Here is a 25,982-nt window from a genome sequence, read left to right as displayed (position 1 = left end):
AAACCAGGTTCAGGCACCCCAACGCGTGCAAGATGCTGTATCATGTCCAGTTCTTTCTACCGTGCCCTCCACCTCACCCAATTAACCACATTTCTGCGCTTCCGGCCTCTTGAGAAATCTGGATTTTAATTGCTCCACTATCGGCGGGGGTGCTCCGTCATTCAAGCAGGGCTGATATTTTTCTCATCTCCATTCTCCTGCCTTCTCCCCATAACCCCTGATCCCCATATCAATCAAAAACCTATCTATCTCTGTCTTAAAGGCAGAGCTTTGTACGCCAGAATTACCGATCAAATTAAAAATCCCACCAGGATGGGGCTTGAGCTCTTGTTCCTCCGGACCATTAGTGTGGGTGAACAGTTCGAGTTAACCCCTCAAGACGACAAAACTGAGGCTGTGCCTGAATGCTCCGGCGAGTGTTAAAGAGCCCCCAGTACGAAGGCGAGCCCGCAGTTCTCCCAGTTTGCCCTCCCACACCGCCTATCGGAGAACCCTTGAGCTGCAGCACCTAGCCAAAAGGTCGGTCGCTTGCTGCGCAGGGTGGCTGTTTGCAGCCTGTGCGAAGCGCTTTGAATAGCTTCAAAGTGGAATATGCTGTTACATAAATACAAATGCTGTCAAGAAACCGCGTACCATTCATCAAGTCAAGGTCACTTTTTTAATGGAGTGAGAAATGGAGGGGGGGGGGGGGGGTGGCGTGATCAATATGGCATTCCTGTTTGGCACATGCACGAGGGGGCTGAATGGCCTCCTTGACATGGGGTCCGAATTCTGGGCACACCCTGCCGAAGTCGGGCCTCAAAACCCAGCGCAACATTTAAACTGCGGCCTCCTCAACGATTTTGCGTAGATTTAGAATGGCCCCCTCACATCTCCAGTTACAACACACGGAAGCGGCCAAAACGCTGCCCTCGTTGCGACTTCCGGGCATCATTTGAATACGCCACGGCTTTCGCTCCCCGTATTTTAGAAGTCACAATGTTAATGATTCTCCTTCAAAGCTGCCAGATCACCTCTTGAGTGACGCTCTTCATTAACACCTCAAACTGCTGACACAGCCAGTGACAGACCTGAGCCACTAATAGCTCACCCCTGGCGTTATACGTCTCCGAAGGACACAATCTATCATGTTGCAGCTGGGTGTCACGTCCCTGTTTTAATGAGACGCGCAATGAAATTTCACCCTCCCACAACCAGGATCTCAGTGAATCGTAGAATTTACAGAGCAGAAGAAAGCCATTCGGCCCATCGAGTCTGCACCGGCCCTTGGAAAAGAGCGCCCCACCTAAGCCCACTCCTCATCCCCGTAACCCAGCAACCCCACCTAACCTTTTTGGTCAATTTAGCATGGCCAATCCACCTTACCTGCACATCTTTGGAGTTGTGGGAGGAAACCGGAGCAAGGAAACCCCTGCACACACAGGGAGAACGTGAGCGACAGTGACCCAAGCTGGGAATTGAACCTGGGATCCTTGAGCTGTGAAGCAACTGTGCTAAATACTGTTCTACCGTGCTGCCCTAACCTTCCCGCACCCCCATCTCACCCCCAAGAGCAGCTAGCGTGGCCGCATCTGTGGAGAGCGAAACGGAACCGGGGTGTTCCAGTCCAGCGTGACTCTTCTCCGGAACTGCAGAACACAACAAAAAAAAAACCTGGGCCGGCATTCCCAGAACTGAGGGAGTGCTGCACTGTCGGAGGTGCCCTCCTGAAGGCGAGGCATTAAAACCGCGGGCTGGTTGGGCATAAATGGTCCCGTGGCAATATTGGAGGCGGAGCAGGGAAGGCCTCCCCGATTACTTACTCCTCCACCGACAGGGAGAAATCAGATTATCCCGCTCATTGTCATGCTGCTGTTGGTGGGAGCTGGCTGTGTGTAAATCTGGGGAAAGACAGTGGCTGGAATGTCAACAAACTAGAAATCCAGCGGGGACCAGGCTAATGCTCAGGGGACAGCAGTTCAAATCCTGCCGCGGGAGCTGGTGGAATTTCAATTCAACGAATACAATCTGGAATATGAAGCTGGTCTCAGTAACCATGAAATGACCATTGACTGCTGTGAAAACCCGTCTGGTTCACTAATTTTCCTTTAGGGAAGGCAATCTAACGTCCTTAACCTGTCTGGCCTACACTCTGAAGTGGCTGGGCAAGCCCCTCAGTACAAGGGCTGTCAGGGATGGGTCACACATGCTGGCCCAGCTAGAGACACCCACACCCCCACAGAAATTTGAAAAACAAATTAAAAACAAATTGGTGACCCACATTATATCGGTGACCCCACTTCGAAATGTTCTTCACTGGGGCAGCCAGTGAGAGTGGAGGGTGCTATGTAAATGCAAGGTCTTTCTTTCATTGTTATTTACTGTAAATGACCTGCCCTCATTGCTCTCCCAAAGGGGCTGAACCATTTCCTGGGGCCCTCAAAGCTCACCCCATAGAATCATAGAATCTCTACAGTGCAGAAAGAGTCAACTCGGCACAGAGACATCGGAGCACGGAGGAAGTCACTCGGCCCCTCGGGAGTAGGCCGGCTCTCTACAGAGCAACCCAGTAACTCCCACCCCCACCGAGACCTGCACCCAACCAACTTGCTTTTAAAATCACCGATCGATTCTGCTTCCATCACCACCTTCGGAGGAGGCAGGTTGTAGGTCATTCTCTCACGCAATTCCCCCCCCCCAAAAAAAAAATCTGTGCCCTCTCATCTTTCTGCCATCATTATTTGATGGGAACCGCATATCCTTGTCTCCCATACCAGAAGAGAGATGAAACCTAGTCCGTGGGGGGGGGGGGTTGCAGGTATGCGCCCGCCCACTCCTTACTCCGAAACCAGAGGACAGAACTGAGCACGTGGCAGCCAAGACTCGTGTCCCTGGGCAAACTGATTGATCGAAGTAGGTCGGAGAACAAGCCCCGCGAGTGCGAACTAGTTGTCATTTGAGAGTCATTATTTTTCTCCAGCTAGGTTAATTAGCTCATCTCCTGAAGGCACAGAAATGAGCTGGTTTATCACCGTCAATGAATGAAGCACCCGTGACTCGTTCGCACTCAATTGGTCGCAGTAATGCACATCCATAACTGGAACCCGCCTCGCAACATCCCTCCCCTGGCTTCCTGACCTTGCCAATATCGCTCCCTCACACATTCGCCGGCTGACAGAGGCCTACGAAGCTGGTTGAAACCATTCTCCCGTGCTGCACCTACCTCCATGACGACCGATTCAACCCAGCTAACCCTCCCACACCCCAAATGGAGCACCCTTACGGAGCAAGATTGGCCAGGAGAGATGTCCTTTGGGTCAAGGAATGGACAAATGGGGGAAGTCACTAATCAGTTTCTGCCGGCGAGACTGGTCCCTGCTAAACGGGATCAGGACAGGGCCGAGGCCCCTGTCGAGCCAAGCTCCACCGCTGTGGGAGAGGGTGGAACTCAGTACAAATGCCCTTGTGCACTTGTGAAAAGTCACAAACAATGCTGCACGTTACCGAGGAGTGTCCCTTCTAGGGACTAATCACCTTAAACGCAGCAAAATGAGGCGGCTCGCGCTCAGCCTCGGGGATTTGCCACCTGCTGGGGGTTGAATTTTCTCACCCAACAGTTGTTCAACACTCTCATCACCTGCACCCACCCACTGTGCTTAACCCTGACGAGCGAGATATGACGATGTCAGACATTGACACTGACAGCTGGGAAACAATCGCCGACGGCTGTGACCTCTGGGGGTCGGCCGTTTGGAAGAGGCAAGCAGAAAGCTCAGCTAGCCGGGGCAGGGGGAGGCCCCAGAGGCCGGCAAATCGTGCAACCTCTGAGCCCAGTGTCGTTTGCTGCAGTGATTGCCACGCCAGAGTGGGGTCACACTGGGCTACGTTTAACAAAGAGCTGACCATCACAGCGCAACCCATCGCTGTACAAGATGAAAGGCTGCCTCACATCAAGTGTAACACCTCACTTACTGTTTGACCACTGCACTGAGTCAGGGAATCAGGGGTTATGGGGATTCAGCAGGAAAGTGGACTTGAGGATTAACACATCAGGTCAGTCACGATCTCAGTGAATGGCGGAGCAGACGCAATGGACCGAATGGCCTATTCTGCTCCTACATCGGATGGTCTGACCAACCAGCAGTGAGTAACTACCTCGACTGCACCTACAGACAAAGCAAGGATTGCACTCGAGGGGGACGATTTTCCGCTTTTTGAGAAACATTTTCGGGATGGGGAAATCGCTGGGAAGGCCAGAATTTATTTCCCATTCCTAACTGAGAAGATGGTGGCCATCCATTTTGAACCTTGATTAGCCGATAGGCACAGATTTTGTTTTATAAATTTAGAGTGTCCAATTCTTTTTGCTCCAATTACGGGGCGATTTAGCGTGGCCAATCCACCTAACCCGCACATCTTTGGGTTGTGGGGATGAGACCCACGCAGACACGGGGAGAACGTGAAAACTCCACACGGACAGTGACCCGGAGCCGGGAACGAATCAGGGTCCTCAGGATAACATTTCCCCTTGATGGAGGGATCAATGACCAGGGGAATAGATTTAAGGGGGTTCAGAGGGGATGCGAGGAGAAACGTGTTCACCCAGAGGTTGATGGGAAGTGGAACTCGCTGCCTGAAAGGATGATGGAGGCAGGAACACTCATAACATTAAAAAAGTATTAGGCGTACAAGGCTATGGGTCAAGTGCTGGAAAATAGGAATAGAACAGTTAGGTGGTTGTTTTTTTGCCGGCACAGACACAATGCACCAAAGGGCTTTATCAGTGCTCTATGAACCACTGCAGTCCTGATACACCCACACTGCTGTTAGGGAGAATACGAAAGGACAGGTGATACATTGCCAATTGGGAAAGGATGAGAGTTAGACAGTAACTTGGAAGCGGCAGCGATCCATACGCTGGGGGCCCTTGTTCCTCCAGTGCCCGTGGGTTTTCAAAGTGCTCTGTGAGGTGCAACAGTGCTGAAGGCAGTGAATGCTTAAAGTGGTGAGCACGTTGACAGTAGGTTGACTGCTTTGTCCTGGGTTGCGTCAAGCTAACCGGGCATTGTCACTGCTACACTCGTCCAGGCACGTGGTGAGTATTCCCCAAACTTGGGGGAGACGGTGGCGCAGTTCCAGTGACTTGTAGTCTAGAGGCCCAGGCTAATGTTTGGAGACACAAGGGTTCAAACCCTACCCACGGGGGTGGTGGAATTTAAATTCAATTAATAAATCTGGATTGAGGCCCGGCTGAGTAAATTCTTTGGACTGGTGGACAGGTGCGCCAGATGTTCGGGAGGACCAACGAACCATGTCCACATGTTCTGAGCATGTCCAAAACTCAGGGGGTACTGGCAGGGATTCACAGACGTTATGTCCCGGGTACTGAAAACAAGGGTGGTGATGAGTCCAGAGGTGGCAATTTTTGGGATTTCGGAGGACCAGGGAGTCCAGGGGGAGAGAGAGGCCGACGTTTTGGCCTTTGCTTCCCTGGTAGCCCGGCGACGAATTCTGCTGGCATGGAGGGACTCAAAGCCCCCGAAGTTGGAGGCCTGGCTATCAGATATGGCGAGCTTTCTCGGTCTGGAGAAAATTAAGTTCGCTCTGAGAGGGTCACTGACAGCATTCGCCCGGAGGTGGCAACCATTTATCGACTTCTTCGCGGAAAATTAATCGTCAGCAGGGGGGGTAGGGCAACGTAGATTAGAGGGGTAGTTAGGCGGGTCCTTGGAGGAGGGGAGCTGGTTTTTTGCACTTTGTTGATTGTTGTTGTTTACTATGCCAAAATGCCTCAATAAAATTGTTTATCAAAAAAAAAATCTGGATTGAAACTGTGACCATGAAACTATTTATCGACTATCGATACAGGCTTGGAGGGCCGAAGAGCGTGCTCCTGTGCTGTATTGTTCTTTGTCGTAAGAATCCATCTGGTTCACGAGTGTCCTGCAGGGAAGGAAATCCGCCGTCCTTACCAGGTCTGGCCTACATGTAACTTCGGGCCCACAGACATGGAGAAGACTCTTAACTGACCTCTGCAATGGCCCAGTTCCAAGGGTAATTAGGGACGGTAACAAACGCTGACCTCGCCAGCAATGCCCACATCCCGTGATGCTTGCTGGTAGCAGACAGATTTTAGGGTTCGGTTCCTGTGTCTTGGGCTAATGGGCAGGTTAGACGGAGGAGAGTTCAAACGCCCAGGAAAGCCCATTCAAATTTCAGTGGAATCGGGTTAAAACAAAACAAAAAAAAAATCACTCAAACTATAGCCAGCCACGGAGGTCGTAACTGAACCAATCAGCTCACCTGAAAGATATTTTTAGCTTGTCTGGCTGGGCCAGCATTTATTGCACTTCCCTGAGGGCATTTAAGAGTCAAGCGCATTGCTGTGGGTCTGGAGTCACATGTCAGCCAGACTGGGTAAGGACGGCAGATTTCCTTCCGGATAGGGCATTAGTGAACCAGATGGGTTTTTACGACAATCGACCAGGGTTTCATGGTCTTTTAATTCCAGATTTTTATGGAATTCAAATTCCATCACCTGCCAGGGTGGGATTCGATCCCAGGTCTCAAGAGCATTACCCGGGGAGTCTGAATTACTAGTCCAGTGACAATACCACAACACCACTGCCTCCCCAAATATGAATTGGGAGAATTATTAAATGGCTCTGAAGATATAAATCATAAATATTAATACAAAGTAATTTGCAGAAGAGTTATAAATAAACACTGGGGGGGACAAAAGAAGCTGACATCAGAAACAAGGATGAGGCATTTGACGGGAAAGGTAAGATAAATTAGAATAAGCTACAAAGCATGTTGGCCTCATTGACACTCCATTCACAGCTGGATGCCAAGATGGAAGTGTTTACATAAAGAGAGTTGGGACTTTGATGCAATCATTGCTTTTTTATCCTCCTACGCTATAATCCCATATTCACAACACAAAAATATACAGTTAAGCCAAGATGACCCCAACCCACCTCCCAACGCTCCATAGCATACTTGTCCAAGGAGGGAATGTCCCGAACGTGTTTATCAGGTCCCAGTTGGCTGGTGTCATCTGCCCAGGGTTTGCCCCTGCGGGGAAAAGGGCACATTAGTAGGTGCAATCATCACAGCTCCTGAGCACTCGGTAATAACTCACACACACATCACAGCTCCAGATCACTCAGTAATAACACACACACACAACACAGCTCCCGAACACACACATCACAGCTCCTGATCACTCAGTAATAACATATACACATCACAGTGTAGAGGGTGCTTTACTCTGTATCTAACCCCGTGCTGTACCTGTCCTGAGAGTGTTTGATGGGGACAGTGTAGAGGGAGATTTACTCTGTATCTAACCCCGTGCTGTACCTGTCCTGGGGGTGTTTGATGGGAACAGTGTACAGGGAGCTTTACTCTGTATCTAACCCCGAGCTGTACCTGTCCTGGGGGTGTTTGATGGGAACAGTGTACAGGGAGCTTTACTCTGTATCTAACCCCGTGCTGTACCTGTCCTGGGAGTGTTTGATGGGGACAGTGTAGAGGGAGCTTTACTCTGTTTCTAACCTCGAGCTGTACCTGTCCTGGGAGTGTTTGATGGGGACAGTGTAGAGGGAGCTTTACTCTGTATCTAGCCCCGTGCTGTACCTGTCCTGGGAGTGTTTGATGGGGACAGTGTAGAGGGAGCTTTACTCTGTATCTAACCCCGTGCTGTATCTGTCCTGGGAGTGTTTGATGGGGACAGTGTGGAGGGAGCTTTACTCTGTATCTAACCCCATGCTGTACCTGTCCTGGGAGTGTTTGATGGGGACAGTGTAGAGGGAGCTTTACTCTGTATCTAACCCTGTGCTGTACCTGTCCTGGGAGTGTTTAATGGGGGCAGTGTAGAGGGAACTTTACTCTGTATCTAACCCCGTGCTGTATCTGTCCTGGGAGTGTTTGATGGGACAGTGTAGAGGGAGCTTTACTCTGTATCTAACCCCACTTGTCCTGGGAGTGTTTGATGGGGACAGTGTAGAGGGAGCTTTACTCTGTATCCATCCCCGTGCTGTACCTGTCCTGGGGGTGTTTGATTGGACAGTGTAGAGGGAGCTTTACTCTGTATCTAACCCCGAGCTGTACCTGTCCTGGGAGTATTTGATGGGGACAGTGTAGAAGGAGCTTTACTCTGTATCTAACCCCGTGCTGTACCTGTCCTGGGAGTGTTTGATGGGACATTGTAGAGGGAGCTTTACTCTGTATCTAACCCCACTTGTCCTGGGAGTGTTTGATGGGGACAGTGTAGAGGGAGCTTTACTCTGTATCCATCCCCGTGCTGTACCTGTCCTGGGGGTGTTTGATTGGACAGTGTAGAGGGAGCTTTACTCTGTATCTAACCCCGAGCTGTACCTGTCCTGGGAGTGTTTGATGGGGACAGTGTAGAAGGAGCTTTACTCTGTATCTAACCCCATGCTGTATCTGTCCTGGGAGTGTTTGATGGGACATTGTAGAGGGAGCTTTACTCTGTATCTAACCCCACTTGTCCTGGGAGTGTTTGATGGGGACAGTGTAGAGGGAGCTTTACTCTGTATCCATCCCCGTGCTGTACCTGTCCTGGGGGTGTTTGATTGGACAGTGTAGAGGGAGCTTTACTCTGTATCTAACCCCGAGCTGTACCTGTCCTGGGAGTGTTTGATGGGGACAGTGTAGAAGGAGCTTTACTCTGTATCTAAACCCTGTGCTTTACATTACTGAATGGTTCATGCTGACACCAGCTGTCTTAAAGTGCTCCATGCCCCAGTCAATGAGTACATTTGATTGAAATCTGATTTTGTTAAATGCCCAGTTATTTTCTTACAATGAAATCAGCACAGCACTTAAGCAAGGTTTGGTTGCTGTGGTTACTAAAAGCATTGGTGACTAATTGCTGGAAATGGAGGTGTAGTTGTTGAAGTCTGACCATGTTCACTATAGCTGGTCGAGTGTAGAACCGGTGGTTAGAGTCAGAGCACACGCAATGTTGCCAAGCCACTATTATGGGATGGATGACCTCTGGAGCCACACAGGAACAAGCTACTGACAACGTAATGTGGAATTAGCCTGTTCCAGAAAGAATTGCGTGGAAAGTTAATGGGTTTGAGGAGGAGTAAAAGGAAAAAGGGTTCAGGATGGGAATAATTAGACACTGCCTCTTTCCGTGTCGCAAACGACCCTGTGAAGGCTTTGATTTGGGGGGGGACACACGATAATTTTACACTCTACACTTTCCACATGCCCACAGACAGACAAGTGTCAGGTGACGTTCGATGCAGAGATTTGTGAGGTGATTCATTTTGGCATGAAGAATGTGGAGAAACAGAATAAAACGAAGGGAGAAACCCTGAAGGAGGTGCAGGAACAAAGGGGCCTGTGTCTGTGTACACAAGTCATTGAAGATGGCAGGGCATGTTGAGAGAGCAGTTACTGGAGCTTACAATATCATAGGTTTTATTAATAGGGGCACGGACTACAAGAGCAAATCGGTCATGTTGAACTTGTATCGGACACTAGTTAGACTTCAGCGTTTTCAAAATTAATTTATGGGATGTTGCCGTCGCTGGCTAGGCCAGCATATTTTTTTACATTGAGAGTACCCAATTCATTTATTTTCCAATTAAGAGGCAATTTAGCGTGGCCAATCCACCTACCCTGCACATCTTTTTGGGTTGTGGGGCGAGACCCACGCCGACACGGGGAGAATGTGCAAACTCCACATGGACAAGTGACCCGGGGCTGGGATCGAACCCGGGTCCTCGTTGCCGTGAGGCAGCAGTGCTAACCAGTGCACCACTCTTGAACCGCTGCAGTCCCTGAGGTGTAGGTAGACCCACTGTGCTGTTAGGGAAAGAGTACCAGGATTTTGACCCAGCGACAGCGAAGGAACGGCGATACATTTCCAAGTCAGGGTGGTGAGTGACTTGGCGGGGAACCTCTAGGTGGTGGGGTGCCCAGGTATCTGCTGCCCTTGGCTTCTAGATGGTCGTGGGTTTGGAAGCTGCTGCCAAAGAACCGTGTTGAGTTACTGCAGTGCATCTTGACATGGTACACACGCTGCCACTGTGCGTCCAAGATAGAGGGAGTGAATGATTGTGGAAGGAGGAGCAATCCAGTAGGCTGCTTTGTCCTGGATGGTGTCGAGCGTCTTGAGTGTTGTTGGAGCTGCACTCATCCAGGCAAGTGGAGAGTATTCTTGTCGATGGTGAACAGGCTTTGGGGGGGGGGGGGGGGGGGGGGGGGGGGGGGGGCGGCAAGAGGTGAGTAACTCGCTGTGAGTAACTTTGACCTGCCCTGGTAGCCACAGTATTTATCTGGCTAGTTCAGTTCAGTTTCGGGTCAATGCTAACCCCCAGGATGTGGGGGATTTAGTGATGGTAATGCCATTTAATGTCAAATGGTGATGGTTAGATGCTCTCTTGTAGGAGATAGTCGTTGTCTGACACTTATGTGGCACGAACGTAACTTGCCACTTGTCAGCCCAAGCCTGGATATTGTCCAGGTCTTGCTGCATTTAGACACAGACCGCTTCATTATCTGAGGAGTTGCGAATGGTGCTGAACATCATTGAACATTTCCACATCTGCCCTTATTTTGGACAGAGGGTCTTTGATGAAGCAGCTGAAGATGGTTGAGCCTGGGACACGACACTAAGGAAAACAGGCAGTCATGTTCCAGGACTGAGATGATTGACCTCCAACCACAACAATCTTCCTCTTAACCAGTGGAGAGTTTTCCCCCTGATTCCGATTGAGTCCAGTTTAGCTCGGGCTCTTTGATGCCGTACTCGGTCAAATGCTGCCTTGATGCCAAGGGCAATCACTCTCACCTCACCTCTGGCATTCAGCGCTTTTGCCCATGTTTGAACCAAGGCTGTAATGAGGTCAGGAGCTGAGTGACCCTGGCGGAACCAAACTGAGCGTCCGTGAGCAGGTTTATTGCTGACTAAGTGCCGCTTGATAGCACTGTTAATGACTCCTTCCATCACTTTGCTGATGATGGAGAGTAGGCTGATAGGACGGTAATTGGCTGGGTTGGATTTTTCCTGTTTCTTGGGTACAGGACACACCTGGGCAATTTTCCACATTGCCGGGTAGATGCCGGTGTTGCAGCTGTACTGGAACAGCTTGGCTGGGGTGCGGCAAATTCTGCAGCACATGTCTTCGGTACGATTGCCGGAATATTGTCAGGGCCCAGAGCCTTTGCAGTATCAGTGTCATGTGGAGTGAATCGAATTGGCTGAAGACTCTGTGATGCTGGGGAACTCCGGAGGAGACCGAGATGGATCATCCACTTGGCACTTCTGGCTAAAGATTGTTGCGAATGCTTCATTTATCTTTTACACAGATGTGCTGGACTCCACCATCTTTGAGGCTGGGAATATTTCTGGAGCCCCCCCCGGGCCATGAGGTTGCAGATTGTGGCCGAGTACAATTCTGCTGCTGATGGCCCACAGCGCCTCATGGATGCCCAGTCTGGAGCTGCTAGATTTGTTCTGAATCTATCCCATTAGGATGATTGTAGTTCCACACAACACAATGGAGGGTATCCTCAATGTGGAGACGGGACTTTGTCTCCACGAGGACTGTGCGGTGGTCACTTCTACCGAGACTGTCATGGTAAGAAGTCTTACAACACCTGGTTAAAGTCCAATAGGTTTATTTGGAATCACAAGCTTTCGGAGCGCTGCTCCTTCATCAGGCGAGTCACCAAACAGACCTGTTGGACCTGAATCTGGTGTTGCCAGACTTCTTACTGTGCCACCCCAGTCCAACACCGGCATCTCCACATCATGGACACGGTCATGGACAGATGCAACTGCAACAGGCAGGTTGGTGAGGATGAGGTCAAGTATGTTTTTCCCTCTTGTTGGTTCCCTCGCCACCTGCTGGAGCCCCAGTCTAGCAGCTATATCCTTTGAGACCTGGCCAGCTCGTTCTGTGGTGGTGCTACCGAGCCACTCTTAATGATGGACATTGAAGATCCCCTATCCAGAGCACATTCTGCGCCCTTTCCACCCTCAGTGCTTCCTCCAAGTAATGTTCAACAGGGAGGAGTACTGATTCATCAGCTGATGGTGGCCGGTACTTGGTAACCAGCAGGAGGTTTCCTTGCCCATGTTTAACCTGAAGCCATGAGACTTCATGGGGTCCAGAGTCAATGATGAGGACTCCCAGGACAACTCCTTCCTGACCGTATACCACTGTGCCGCCGCCTCTGCTGGGTCTGTCCTGTTGATGAGACAGGACATACCCATGCATGGTGATAGTGGTGCCTGGGACACTGTATGTAAGGAATGATTCCATGATTCTGACTATGCCAGGCTGTTGCGTGACCAGACTGTGAGATAACTCTCCGAAGAATCATCCAGACTCGAAACGTTAGCTCTGTCCTCTCTCCACAGATGCTGTCAGACCTGCTGATATTGTCCAGCATTTTCTGTTCATGTTTCAGATTCAGAGGTTGTTTGGAGTCTGGGACAAACTTCCCGAGATGATGGTGGGGGTCAGGTTCGATTGAGGTATTCAAACGGGAACAAAGTTGTTACGGGGATAAGGCAGGGCAGTGGGACAGGGTAGAATGCTCTTCTAGGGAGCCAGTGCAGACTCGATGGCCAAATGGGCAGCTTCTGCACTGGAACGACTCTTATGATACACACAATATATAGTTTAGTCGGGCAACATGGTCGGCATGGGTTTGGAGGGCCGAAGGGCCTGTTCCTGTGCTGTACATTTCTTTGTTCTTTGTACACACACACACACTCACACACACTCTCGCTCACACACACTCCCGCTCACACACACCCTCTCTCACACACACCCTCTCTCACACACACCCTCTCTCACACACACCCTCTCTCACACACACCCTCTCTCACACACACCCTCTCTCACACACACCCTCTCTCACACACACCCTCTCTCACACACACCCTCTCTCACACACACCCTCTCTCTCACACACCCTCTCTCTCACACACCCTCTCTCACACACACCCTCTCTCACACACACCCTCTCTCTCACACACCCTCTCTCACACACACCCTCTCTCACACACACCCTCTCTCACACACACCCTCTCTCACACACACCCTCTCTCACACACACCCTCTCTCACACACACCCTCTCTCACACACACCCTCTCTCTCACACACGCTCTCTCTCACACACGCTCTCTCTCACACACGCTCTCTCTCACACACTCTCTCTCTCACACACTCTCTCTCTCACACACTCTCTCTCTCACACACTCTCTCACACACTCTCTCTCTCACACACTCTCTCTCTCACACACTCTCTCTCTCACACACTCTCTCTCTCACACACTCTCTCTCTCACACCACTCTCTCTCTCACACACTCTCTCTCTCACACACTCTCTCTCTCACACACTCTCTCTCACACACACTCTCTCTCACACACACTCTCTCTCACACACACTCTCTCTCACACACACTCTCTCTCTCACACACTCTCTCTCTCACACACTCTCTCTCTCACACACTCTCTCTCTCACACTCTCTCTCTCACACACTCTCTCTCTCACACACTCTCTCTCTCACACACTCTCTCTCTCACACACTCTCTCTCTCACACACTCTCTCTCTCACACACTCTCTCTCTCACACACTCTCTCTCTCACACACTCTCTCTCTCACACACTCTCTCTCTCACACACTCTCTCTCTCACACACTCTCTCTCTCACACACTCTCTCTCTCACACACTCTCTCTCTCACACACTCTCTCTCTCTCACACACTCTCTCTCTCACACACTCTCTCTCTCACACACTCTCTCTCTCACACACTCTCTCTCTCACACACTCTCTCTCTCACACACTCTCTCTCTCACACACTCTCTCTCTCACACACTCTCTCTCTCACACACTCTCTCTCTCACACACTCTCTCTCTCACACACTCTCTCTCTCACACACTCTCTCTCTCACACACTCTCTCTCTCACACACTCTCTCTCTCACACACACTCTCTCTCACACACTCTCTCTCTCACACACTCTCTCTCTCACACACTCTCTCTCTCACACACTCTCTCTCTCACACACTCTCTCTCTCACACACTCTCTCTCTCACACACTCTCTCTCTCACACACTCTCTCTCTCACACACTCTCTCTCTCACACACTCTCTCTCTCACACACTCTCTCTCTCACACACTCTCTCTCTCACACACTCTCTCTCTCACACACTCTCTCTCTCACACACTCTCTCTCTCACACACTCTCTCTCTCACACACTCTCTCTCTCACACACTCTCTCTCTCACACACTCTCTCTCTCACACACTCTCTCTCTCACACACTCTCTCTCTCACACACTCTCTCTCTCACACACTCTCTCTCTCACACACTCTCTCTCTCACACACTCTCTCTCTCACACACTCTCTCTCTCACACACTCTCTCTCTCACACACTCTCTCTCTCACACACTCTCTCTCTCACACACTCTCTCTCTCACACACTCTCTCTCTCACACACTCTCTCTCTCACACACTCTCTCTCTCACACACTCTCTCTCTCACACACTCTCTCTCTCACACACTCTCTCTCTCACACACTCTCTCTCTCACACACTCTCTCTCTCACACACTCTCTCTCTCACACACTCTCTCTCTCACACACTCTCTCTCTCACACACTCTCTCTCTCACACACTCTCTCTCTCACACACTCTCTCTCTCACACACTCTCTCTCTCACACACTCTCTCTCTCACACACTCTCTCTCTCACACACTCTCTCTCTCACACACTCTCTCTCTCACACACTCTCTCTCTCACACACTCTCTCTCTCACACACTCTCTCTCTCACACACTCTCTCTCTCACACACTCTCTCTCTCACACACTCTCTCTCTCACACACTCTCTCTCTCACACACTCTCTCTCTCACACACTCTCTCTCTCACACACTCTCTCTCTCACACACTCTCTCTCTCACACACTCTCTCTCTCACACACTCTCTCTCTCACACACTCTCTCTCTCACACACTCTCTCTCTCACACACTCTCTCTCTCACACACTCTCTCTCTCACACACTCTCTCTCTCACACACTCTCTCTCTCACACACTCTCTCTCTCTCACACTCTCTCTCTCACACACTCTCTCTCTCACACACTCTCTCTCTCACACACTCTCTCTCTCACACACTCTCTCTCTCACACACTCTCTCTCTCACACACTCTCTCTCTCACACACTCTCTCTCTCACACACTCTCTCTCTCACACACTCTCTCTCTCACACACTCACACACACACACACACACACACACACACTCACTCACTCACTCACTCACTCACTCACTTCACTCACTCACTCACTCACTCACTCACTCACTCACTCACTCACTCACTCACTCACTCACTCACTCACACTCACACTCACACTCTGACAGGGGACTGAGAGGGGGAGTAGGGAACACCGGGTATCGCTGTTTGCAGACGACTGACTGCCTCTCGTATCAGCCCCAGTGGACCGTATGGGGAGAATTATGGACATACTAGAGAGGTTCGGAGCCTTCTAAGGCTATAAGCTGAATGTCGGAAAAGAGTGAGATGTTTCCAGTGTATGAAGCGGGTCGGCGAGCCAATTTGGGGGTGTTGCCATTTAGGGCAGCCAGGGATAGGTTTAGGTATCTGGGGGTCCAGGTGATGGGGGAATGGGCAACAAATGGAACTTAACAAAGTTGATGGAGGAGGTAAGGAAGGACGTTAGGAGATGGGTTACGCGACACTGACACTGGCGGAGAGGGTCCAATAGTAAAGATGAACATTCTGCCAAGGTTCCTGTTTGTATTATAAATCCTCCCGATCTTCATTCCTAAGGCATTTTACCGGAAACTGGACACAGCGATTTCAGAGTTTATATATGGGCGGGGAAGGTACCTAGGGTGAAGAGGGCCCTGTTACAGAATGGGGTGATGGTGAGGCGGTGGTGGGAAAGAAAGGAGTCTCAATGGGTTAGGATGCAGGAAGGGTTTTGTAGGGGGTCCACCCTGAGAGCCATGGTGAAGGCGACGCCATCCACTGGCACCGAGAAGGTACATGGAGAACCCGCTGGTACAGTCCGCAATTAGGGTGTGGAACCAGTTGAGGAGACACTTGAGGATGGAGGGGATGTCGGTGCTGACATCGCCGTGTGGGAACCACAGGTTTAAGCCGGGGGGAGACGGATGGCATGGGCAGGAGGTGGAGAGAAGTGAGGCTGGTGAGGGTGAGGGATCTGAACCTGGAGGAGAGGTTTGCAAGTCTGGAAGAGCTGCGGGGGAGGGTAGAAGTTCCGAAGGGAAGTGAATTCAGGGATATGCAAGTGAGGGACTTTGCACAGGTGTGGAAAAGGATTCCCAAGCTGCCGGAGTATACCCTGCTGGAGCGGTTGCTGTGGAAGAGGAGGGTAAGATTGGGGATATATATGGGTGGGGGAGCTGGGGGGAGCGCAGGTGGTGAACATAGAACATACAGTGCAGAAGGAGGCCATTCATCCCATCGAGTCTGCACCGACCCACTTGAGCCCTCACTTCCACCCAATCCCCGTAACCCAATAATCCTTCCTAACCTTTTTGGACACTAAGGGCAATTTAGCATGGCCAATCCACCTAACCTGCACATCTTTGGACTGTGGGAGGAAACCGGAGCACCCGGAGGAAACCCACGCAGACACGGGGAGAATGTGCTGACTCCGCAGAGACAGTGACCCAGAGGGGAATCGAACCTGGGACCCTGGCACTATGAAGCCACAGTGCTGTCCACTTGTGCTACCGTGAAGTTTAAGTAGAAATGGGAGGAGGAGTTGGGGGGGAGGGGGTAGATGGATGGGGAGTGTGGAGTGAGTTGATGTGCAGGGTGAAATCGACCTCTTCGTGTGCGAGGATGAGTTTGATTCAGTTTAAGGTGGTACACAGGGTACGTCTGACTGGATTTTCAGGATGAGTGGATTTTTCCAGGGGGTGGCAGACGAATGTGAGAAGTTGGGCCGTGGACCAGCAACCCACGCGCATATGTTCTGGGGCTGTGAGCAGTTGGAGAGATTCTGGGCGGGGGTATTTGGGACGTTCTGAAAGGTTGTGGGGTGAGAGGCCCTGCCGGACCCCATGTTGGTGTTTCTGGGGTATCGGAAATGCCGGAGCTGATGGAGGGGAGGAAGGCCGGTGTGGTGGCCTTTGCCTCTCTGGTTGTCCAGCGAAGGATCTTGCTGGAATGGAGGTCGGCAGCCTGGCTGGGGGATCTGTACAACTTTCTCCGGAAATTGAGAGAATCAGCGGACGCCTTTGAGACATGGTGGGGGCTGTTCATGACCATGTTTGAGGAATTGTTCGTCGCAAGGAGGGGGGGGGGGGGGGGGGGGGGGGGGGGTGAAAAAGGGGGGAAAACTTGCACAAACTGAACTGTGAGATGTGGAGAATGTTCTTCAATTTATTTCTGTTTTTGTACATTATAAAAAAACACACGCACAGAAACACGCACGCGGAGAAGCACGCGCACGGCCAAACACGCGCACGGCCAAACACACGCACGGCCAAACACACGCACGGCCAAACACACGCACACAGAAACACATAAACACAGTCATAAAGATGGCCATCACTGAACACGTCTATGCCACCGTCACTCACCCCCCAAGAAGTGCAATGCGCAGGTTCTCTTTGAAGATGGGATTGAGGACCAAGCCCTGCAGTCCGCCGGGAAGTTGCTGGGAATGCCAAAGTCGCAGCCCCATCAGGATGCTCATACAGTCATCGTGATCCCTGTGGAATGAGAGCACAGAGAGAGAGATCAGCGTCACAGTAGCTACTGTCCCAGCGCTGCCAAACAACCCCAGATTAAAGGAGCGGAACGGTTACAAATAGCGCACGGGGTCAGATGGAATGAAGAAGACCCTTCGGCCCATTTGATCCCCTTCTTCACCCTGAATCCGAACCCATTGCGGGACGTGTTCGGTGTGAGGCGAGCGACCTGGCTGAGAGACGTGTCCTTGGCTTTGCCTCCTCACGGCGATGCAACGGGAGTCAGAGTCAATCGCAGCGTCAGGTTAAAACGTCAGAGGCGATTCTCCACACACACACCCCCACCCCCACCCCAAACATGGTGGCGGGCAGGCCCACAGGCACTACGCCCTGGGCCTCATGAACCAAGCTCCCAACTGTGGGGGAAAAACAGCCTGACTGTCCTGTGCCCTTGGGCAGCACAGTAGCACACATGGCTAGTACTGTGGCTTCACAGCGCCAGCGTTCCGGGTTCGATTCCCGGCTGGCTCACTGTCTGTGCGGAGTCTGCACGTTCTCCCCGTGTCTGCGTGGGTTTCCTCCGGGTGCTCCGGTTTCCTCCCACTCACCAATGACGTGCAGGTTAGGTGGATTGGCCATATTAAATTGCCCCTAGTGACCAAAAGGGTTCGGAGGGGTTATTGGGTTATGGGGCTAGGGTGGAAGTGAGGGCTTAAGTGGGTCGGTGCAGACTCAAGAGGGGCCAAATGGCCTCCTGCACTGTATGCTCTATGTTCTCTGTATGTTGACACCTTTGGAGGGATGGAGGCTGAGGGATTACAAACACTGACAAAAAAAAATGAAGTGGAGCCTGAAGACTGACGGACTCTCAGCTTTAATCATCTCTCTGGCAACTCCTGCAAGCAAGCTGCTGTTAAACATCATGTTAACACCTGCCCTGTTAATACCCCCCTGCCGTGTCCATGACATCTTCACCAAATCCCTCTGAGCTCTCACCTACCCCTGATCTATTCTGCTCCGTCCCCCTCTGAAACGGTGTAAAACCCATCACATTTCTCCCTCCCTGTGGCCCCCTTGACTCAAAATGTCTGCCGCTAGACTCGCTGCGATTTTCCCACACTTTCTGTTTTTCCAGCAGTATTTCCCGTTTATTTCACCGTTCCCTTCGTCTCCGGGGGTAACCAGCTCTCCTGCCAGTCAACCTCTCCCGCCTCGTCGCAGACCCTTCCTTTCTGTCCTTGTCCCACCCAACTCAAACCCCAGCCGTACCCCCATGTTTTCCCAGTTCCGATGAAAGGTCGGCGAGCGGAAACCTTTCCTCTCTCCACAGGCTGAGCCACGGAATCACACAGCACAGAAAAGGCCGTTCGGCCCATCGCCAGGTGCGCAGGTTAGAAACAACCACCTAACTTATTTTAATCCCATTTTTCAGCACCTGGCCCACGGCCTCGTAAGTCTTGGGATTGCAAGTCCACATCTAAATACTTCTTAAACGTTATGAGGGTCTCTGCCTTTCAGGCTGCAAGTTCCAGAATCCCACTGCTCTCTGGGTGCAGATGTTTTTCCTCACATCCCCTCTAAACCCCCTGCCCCTCTATGCCCCCTGGTCATTGATCCCTCCACCAAGGGGAAAAGTTTTGTCCTGTCTACTCTATCTGTGCCCTCATAATTTTATACATCACAATCAGGTCTCCCCTCAGTCTCCTCTGCGCCAAGGAAAACAATCCAACTCTTTTCATGGCTAAAACCCTCCGGTCCAGGCAACTTGCCGATAAATCCCCTCTGCACCCCCATGCGGAGTTTGCACACGTGTCTGCGTGGGTCTCGCTCCAACCCAAAGATGTGCAGGGTCGGTGGATGGGTCACGCTATAATGGAAAATTTAAAATAAAAATCTCCTCTGCATCCTTTCCAGTGCTATTGCATCCCTCCTATAATGTGGATTCCAGAATTGCACAAATACTCTAGCTGTGGCCTAACGTTTTATACAGTTCTAGCATAACCTCTCTGCTCTTAAACTCTGTGCCTCAGCTAATAAAGGCAAGTATGCCATATGCCTGCTTAACCACTGTATCCACCTGCTCTGCTACCTTAAGGGACCAGTGCACACGCACACCAAGGTCCTGGGTGCTGTCCAGGGTCCTGCCATATATCATGTGTTCCTTTACTTGCTTGTCCTGCCCAAGTTGGGCAGGTTTAAGCACACTGAGCTAAATCGCTGGCTTTGAAAGTAGACCAAGGCAGGCCAGCAGCACGGGTTCAATTCCCGTAACAGCCTCCCCGAACAGGCGCCGGAATGTGGCGACTAGGGGCCTTTCACAGTAACTTCATTTGAAGCCTACTTGTGACAATAAGCGATTTTTAATTTCATCATTTATATAAACCACAAACAGCAAGGGCCCCAACACTGATCCCTGCGGGACCCTGCTGGGCACAGATTTCCGGTCAGAAAAACACCCCTCGACCAACATCCTCTGCTTCCTGCCACTTGGCAAATTCTGGATCCAATTTGCCAAATTTCCTTGGCTCCCATGGGCACTTACTTCCACTATGAGTCTCCCATGTGGGACCTTATCAAAAGCCTTGCTGAAGCCCAGGTATACTACATCAAATGCAGTTCCCTCATCTACACATTTGGTCACCTGTTTGAAAAACTCAATCAAATTGGTCAGACATGACCTCCCCTTAACAAAACCATACTGACTGTTCTTGATTAATCCCTGCCTCGCCAAATGCAGATTAATTCGGTCTCTCAGAATTGCCTCCAATAGTTTCCCGCTACCGAGGTTAGATTGACGGGTCTGTAGATTCATGGTTTAGAATTTACAGAGCAGAAGGAGGCCATTCAGCCCATCGAGTCTGCACGGGTCCTTGGAAAGAGCACCCCACTTAAGCCCACGCCTCCACCCTATCCCTGTAACCCAGTAACCCCACCTAACGTTTTTGGACACTAAGGGCAATTTATCACAGCCAACCCGCACATCTTTGTTTATCCCTTCTGGAATAATGGTTATCACATTGGCTATCCTCCAGCACCTCTCCTGTGGCCAGAGAGGAATTATAAATCATTGCCAGCGTCCCTATTTCCTCCCTTGCCTCAGTCAACAGCCTGCGATACATTTCATCTGGCCCTGGAGATTTGTCTACTTTTAAGCCTCCCAGATGACACGGAACCCCCTCTCTGTCTATGCTCATCTCTTTAATTTTATCATAATGCTTCTCCCTGATTTCCATACCCACACTGTCCCTCTCACTAGTGAACACCGACACAAAGTATTAATTTAGAACCCTACCTGAAGTCATCCATCTCCACACACAAGTTTCCACTGTGCTCCTTAATGAGCCCTACTCTTTCCCCAGTTACCTTTCACCCTTAATGTACTTGTACCAGCCTCCCCGAACAGGCGCCGGAATGAGGCAACTAGGGGCTTTTCACAGTAACTTCATTTGAAGCCTACTTGTGACAATAAGCGATTTTCATTTCAGTTCATTTCAAAACATAGGCTTTTCCTTTATTTTACCTGCCAGTGTCCTTTCATGTCCCTTTTTTGCTCTCCTAATTTCTTTTTTAAGTTCCCACATGGGCATTCTTATATGCACCTAGGGATTCTGCTGTTTTGAGCCCTTGATATCTGCCATGGGCCTCCCTTTTTCTCTTTATCCAATACAGTATATCCCTCAATATCCAGGGTTCACTGGATTTGTTGGTCCCACTCTTTTTCTTAATTGGAACATGTTGGCCCTGCATTCTCTCTATTTCCTTCTTGATTGCGTCCCACTGTTCTGTCACAGATTTACCTAAAAGTGTCTCCTCCCGGTCCACTCTGAACGAATCATATCTGATCGGATTAAAATTGGCCTTCCCTCAGGCCCATCCTTGTCCTTTTCCATAACACGCTTGAATCTAACTGAGTTATGATCACTGTCTTCAAAATGCTCCCCCACTGACACTTCAACCACTTTGACCAGCTTCATCACCGAAAATTAATTCCAGGACCACCCCTCTCTTGTAGGTCCCTCTACGCACTGGCTTAAAACGTTATCTGGGATGCATTTTAAGAATTCCACTCCCTCTAATCCTTCCACGCTTTGGCTACCCCAATCAATATTGAGGAAGTTGAGATCATGCTGTGGGGAGGGGTTTGAGCAAATACCATTGTCCTCCCGTGCTCTCCGATTGCATCTGCACCATCAGAAGCTATAGGGTGGCCCAACTACGCTGTCAGCAACTCAGAATAGTCAGGGTGCCTCCTCACACACAGCAGATGCTGCTGTCCCCAGGATTTGGATGTGTGACCTGCACCGTCTGCCTCACGCCCACACTTCACCAGCTTCCAATCTACAGCAAATCAAAAACTGTTTCAGGCAAAGGGCCAACAGATCCGCAACATATTTGAGGTGGCTGGGTGGGTCAGACACTGTCCTTTCCCCCTCTGGGACTGGGTGGGACAGTGGGTCAGACACTGTCCTTTCCCCCTCTGGGACTAGGTGGGACAGTGGGTCAGACACTGTCCTTTCCCCCTCTGGGACTGGGTGGGACAGTGAGTCAGACACTGTCCTTTCCCTCTCTGGGACAGGGTGGGACAGTGGGTCAGACACTGTCCTTTCCCCCTCGGGGACTGTGTGCGACAGTGGGTCAGACACTGTCCTTGCCCCCTCTGGGACTGGGTGGGACAATGGGTCAGACACTGTCCTTTCCCCCTCTGGGACTGGGCGAGACATGGGTCAGACACTGTCCTTTCCCCCTCTGGGACTGGGTGGGACAGTGGGTCAGACACTGTCCTTTCCCCCTCTGGGACAGGGTGAGACAGTGGGTCAGACACTGTCCTTTCCCCCTCTGGGACTGGGTGGGACAGTGGGTCAGACACTGTCCTTCCCCCCTCTGGGACAGGGTGAGACAGTGGGTCAGACACTGTCCTTTCCCCCTCTGGGACTGGGTGAGACAGTGGGTCAGACACTGTCCTTTCCCCCTCTGGGACTGGGTGAGACAGTGGGTCAGGCACTGTCCTTTCCCCCTCTGGGACTGGGTGGGACAGTGGGTCAGACACTGTCCTTTCCCCCTCTGGGACTAGGTGGGACAGTGGGTCAGACACTGTCCTTTCCCCCTCTGGGACTGGGTGGGACAGTGAGTCAGACACTGTCCTTTCCCTCTCTGGGACAGGGTGGGACAGTGGGTCAGACACTGTCCTTTCCCCCTCGGGGACTGTGTGCGACAGTGGGTCAGACACTGTCCTTGCCCCCTCTGGGACTGGGTGGGACAGTGGGTCAGACACTGTCCTTTCCCCCTCTGGGACTGGGCGAGACATGGGTCAGACACTGTCCTTTCCCCCTCTGGGACTGGGTGGGACAGTGGGTCAGACACTGTCCTTTCCCCCTCTGGGACAGGGTGAGACAGTGGGTCAGACACTGTCCTTTCCCCCTCTGGGACTGGGTGGGACAGTGGGTCAGACACTGTCCTTCCCCCCTCTGGGACAGGGTGAGACAGTGGGTCAGACACTGTCCTTTCCCCCTCTGGGACTGGGTGAGACAGTGGGTCAGACACTGTCCTTTCCCCCTCTGGGACTGGGTGAGACAGTGGGTCAGGCACTGTCCTTTCCCCCTCTGGGACTGGGTGGGACAGTGGGTCAGACACTGTTCTGTCCCCCTCTGGGACTGGGTGGGACAGTGGGTCAGACACTGTCTTTTCCCCCTCTGGGACTGGGTGGGACAGTGGGTCAGACACTGTCCTTTCCCCCTCTGGGACTGGGTGGGACAGTGGGTCAGACACTGTCCTTTCCCCCTCTGGGACTGGGTGGGACAGTGGGTCAGACACTGTCCTTTCCCTCTCTGGGACTGGGTGGGTCTGTGGGTCAGACAGTGACCTTTCCCCCTCTGGGACTGGGTGGGACATTGGGTCAGACACTGGCCTTTCCCCCTCTGGGACTGGGTGGGACAGTGGGTCAGACACTGTCCTTTCCCTCTCCGGGACAGGGTGGGACAGTGGGTCAGACACTGTCCTTTCCCCCTCGGGGACTGTGTGCGACAGTGGGTCAGACACTGTCCTTGCCCCCTCTGGGACTGGGTGGGACAGTGGGTCAGACACTGTCCTTTCCCCCTCTGGGACTGGGCGAGACATGGGTCAGACACTGTCCTTTCCCCCTCTGGGACTGGGTGGGACAGTGGGTCAGACACTGTCCTTTCCCCCTCTGGGACAGGGTGAGACAGTGGGTCAGACACTGTCCTTTCCCCCTCTGGGACTGGGTGGGACAGTGGGTCAGACACTGTCCTTCCCCCCTCTGGGACAGGGTGAGACAGTGGGTCAGACACTGTCCTTTCCCCCTCTGGGACTGGGTGAGACAGTGGGTCAGACACTGTCCTTTCCCCCTCTGGGACTGGGTGAGACAGTGGGTCAGGCACTGTCCTTTCCCCCTCTGGGACTGGGTGGGACAGTGGGTCAGACACTGTCCTTTCCCCCTCTGGGACTAGGTGGGACAGTGGGTCAGACACTGTCCTTTCCCCCTCTGGGACTGGGTGGGACAGTGAGTCAGACACTGTCCTTTCCCTCTCTGGGACAGGGTGGGACAGTGGGTCAGACACTGTCCTTTCCCCCTCGGGGACTGTGTGCGACAGTGGGTCAGACACTGTCCTTGCCCCCTCTGGGACTGGGTGGGACAGTGGGTCAGACACTGTCCTTTCCCCCTCTGGGACTGGGCGAGACATGGGTCAGACACTGTCCTTTCCCCCTCTGGGACTGGGTGGGACAGTGGGTCAGACACTGTCCTTTCCCCCTCTGGGACAGGGTGAGACAGTGGGTCAGACACTGTCCTTTCCCCCTCTGGGACTGGGTGGGACAGTGGGTCAGACACTGTCCTTCCCCCCTCTGGGACAGGGTGAGACAGTGGGTCAGACACTGTCCTTTCCCCCTCTGGGACTGGGTGAGACAGTGGGTCAGACACTGTCCTTTCCCCCTCTGGGACTGGGTGAGACAGTGGGTCAGGCACTGTCCTTTCCCCCTCTGGGACTGGGTGGGACAGTGGGTCAGACACTGTTCTGTCCCCCTCTGGGACTGGGTGGGACAGTGGGTCAGACACTGTCTTTTCCCCCTCTGGGACTGGGTGGGACAGTGGGTCAGACACTGTCCTTTCCCCCTCTGGGACTGGGTGGGACAGTGGGTCAGACACTGTCCTTTCCCCCTCTGGGACTGGGTGGGACAGTGGGTCAGACACTGTCCTTTCCCTCTCTGGGACTGGGTGGGTCTGTGGGTCAGACAGTGACCTTTCCCCCTCTGGGACTGGGTGGGACATTGGGTCAGACACTGGCCTTTCCCCCTCTGGGACTGGGTGGGACAGTGGGTCAGACACTGTCCTATCCCCCTCTGGGACTGGGTGGGACAGTGGGTCAGACACTGTCCTTTCCCCCTCTGGGACTGGGTGGGTCAGACACTGTCCTTTCCTCCTCTGGGACTGGGAGGGACAGTGGGTAAGACACTGTCCTTCCCCCCTCTGGGACAGGGTGAGACAGTGGGTCAGACACTGTCCTTCCCCCCTCTGGGACAGGGTGAGACAGTGGGTCAGACACTGTCCTTTCCCCCTCTGGGACTGGGTGAGACAGTGGGTCAGACACTGTCCTTTTCCCGTCTGGGACAGGGTGAGACAGTGGGTCAGACACTGTCCTTTCCCCCTCTGGGACTGGGTGGGACAGTGGGTCAGACACTGCTCTGTCCCCCTCTGGGACTGGGTGGGACAGTGGGTCAGACACTGTCCTTTCCCCCTCTGGGACTGGGTGGGACAGTGGGTCAGACACTGTCCTTTCCTCCTCTGGGACTGGGTGGGACAGTGGGTCAGACAGTGACCGTTCCCCCTCTGGGACTGGGTGGGACATTGGGTCAGACACTGTCCTTTCCCCCTCTGGGACTGGGTGGGTCTGTGGGTCAGACACTGACGTTTCCCCCTCTGGGACTGGGTGGGACAGTGGGTCAGACACTGGCCTTTCCCCCTCTGGACTGGGTAGGACAGTGGGGCAGACACTGTCCTTTCCCCCTCTGGGACTGGGTGGGACAGTGGGTCAGGCACTGTCCTTTCCACCTCTGGGACTGGGTGGGACAGTGGGTCAGACACTGTCCTTTCCACCTCTCGGACTGGGTGGGACAGTGGGTCAGACACTGTCCTTTCCCCCTCTGGGACTGGGTGGGACAGTGGGTCAGACACTGTCCTTTCCCTCTCTGGGACTGGGTGGGACAGTGGGTCAGACACTGTCCTTTCCCCCTCTGGGACTGGGT

The 25,982-nt window shown here is 52.3% G+C and overlaps 1 protein-coding gene across 1 annotated transcript in view; it reads right to left on the bottom strand.

Moving 5' to 3' along the window:
- Positions 1–25,982, bottom strand: part of gtf2h4 (general transcription factor IIH, polypeptide 4) — a 241,238-nt gene that overhangs the window by 94,598 nt on the left and 120,658 nt on the right. The gene's annotated exons all lie outside the window — the stretch shown is intronic.

This window comes from Scyliorhinus torazame, chromosome 14 (assembly GCF_047496885.1).
Source record: "Scyliorhinus torazame isolate Kashiwa2021f chromosome 14, sScyTor2.1, whole genome shotgun sequence".
Classification (NCBI taxonomy): Eukaryota; Metazoa; Chordata; class Chondrichthyes; order Carcharhiniformes; family Scyliorhinidae; genus Scyliorhinus; species Scyliorhinus torazame.
The sequence above is the reverse complement of the archived record's forward strand: the minus strand, read 5'-3'. Positions and strand labels throughout refer to the sequence as shown.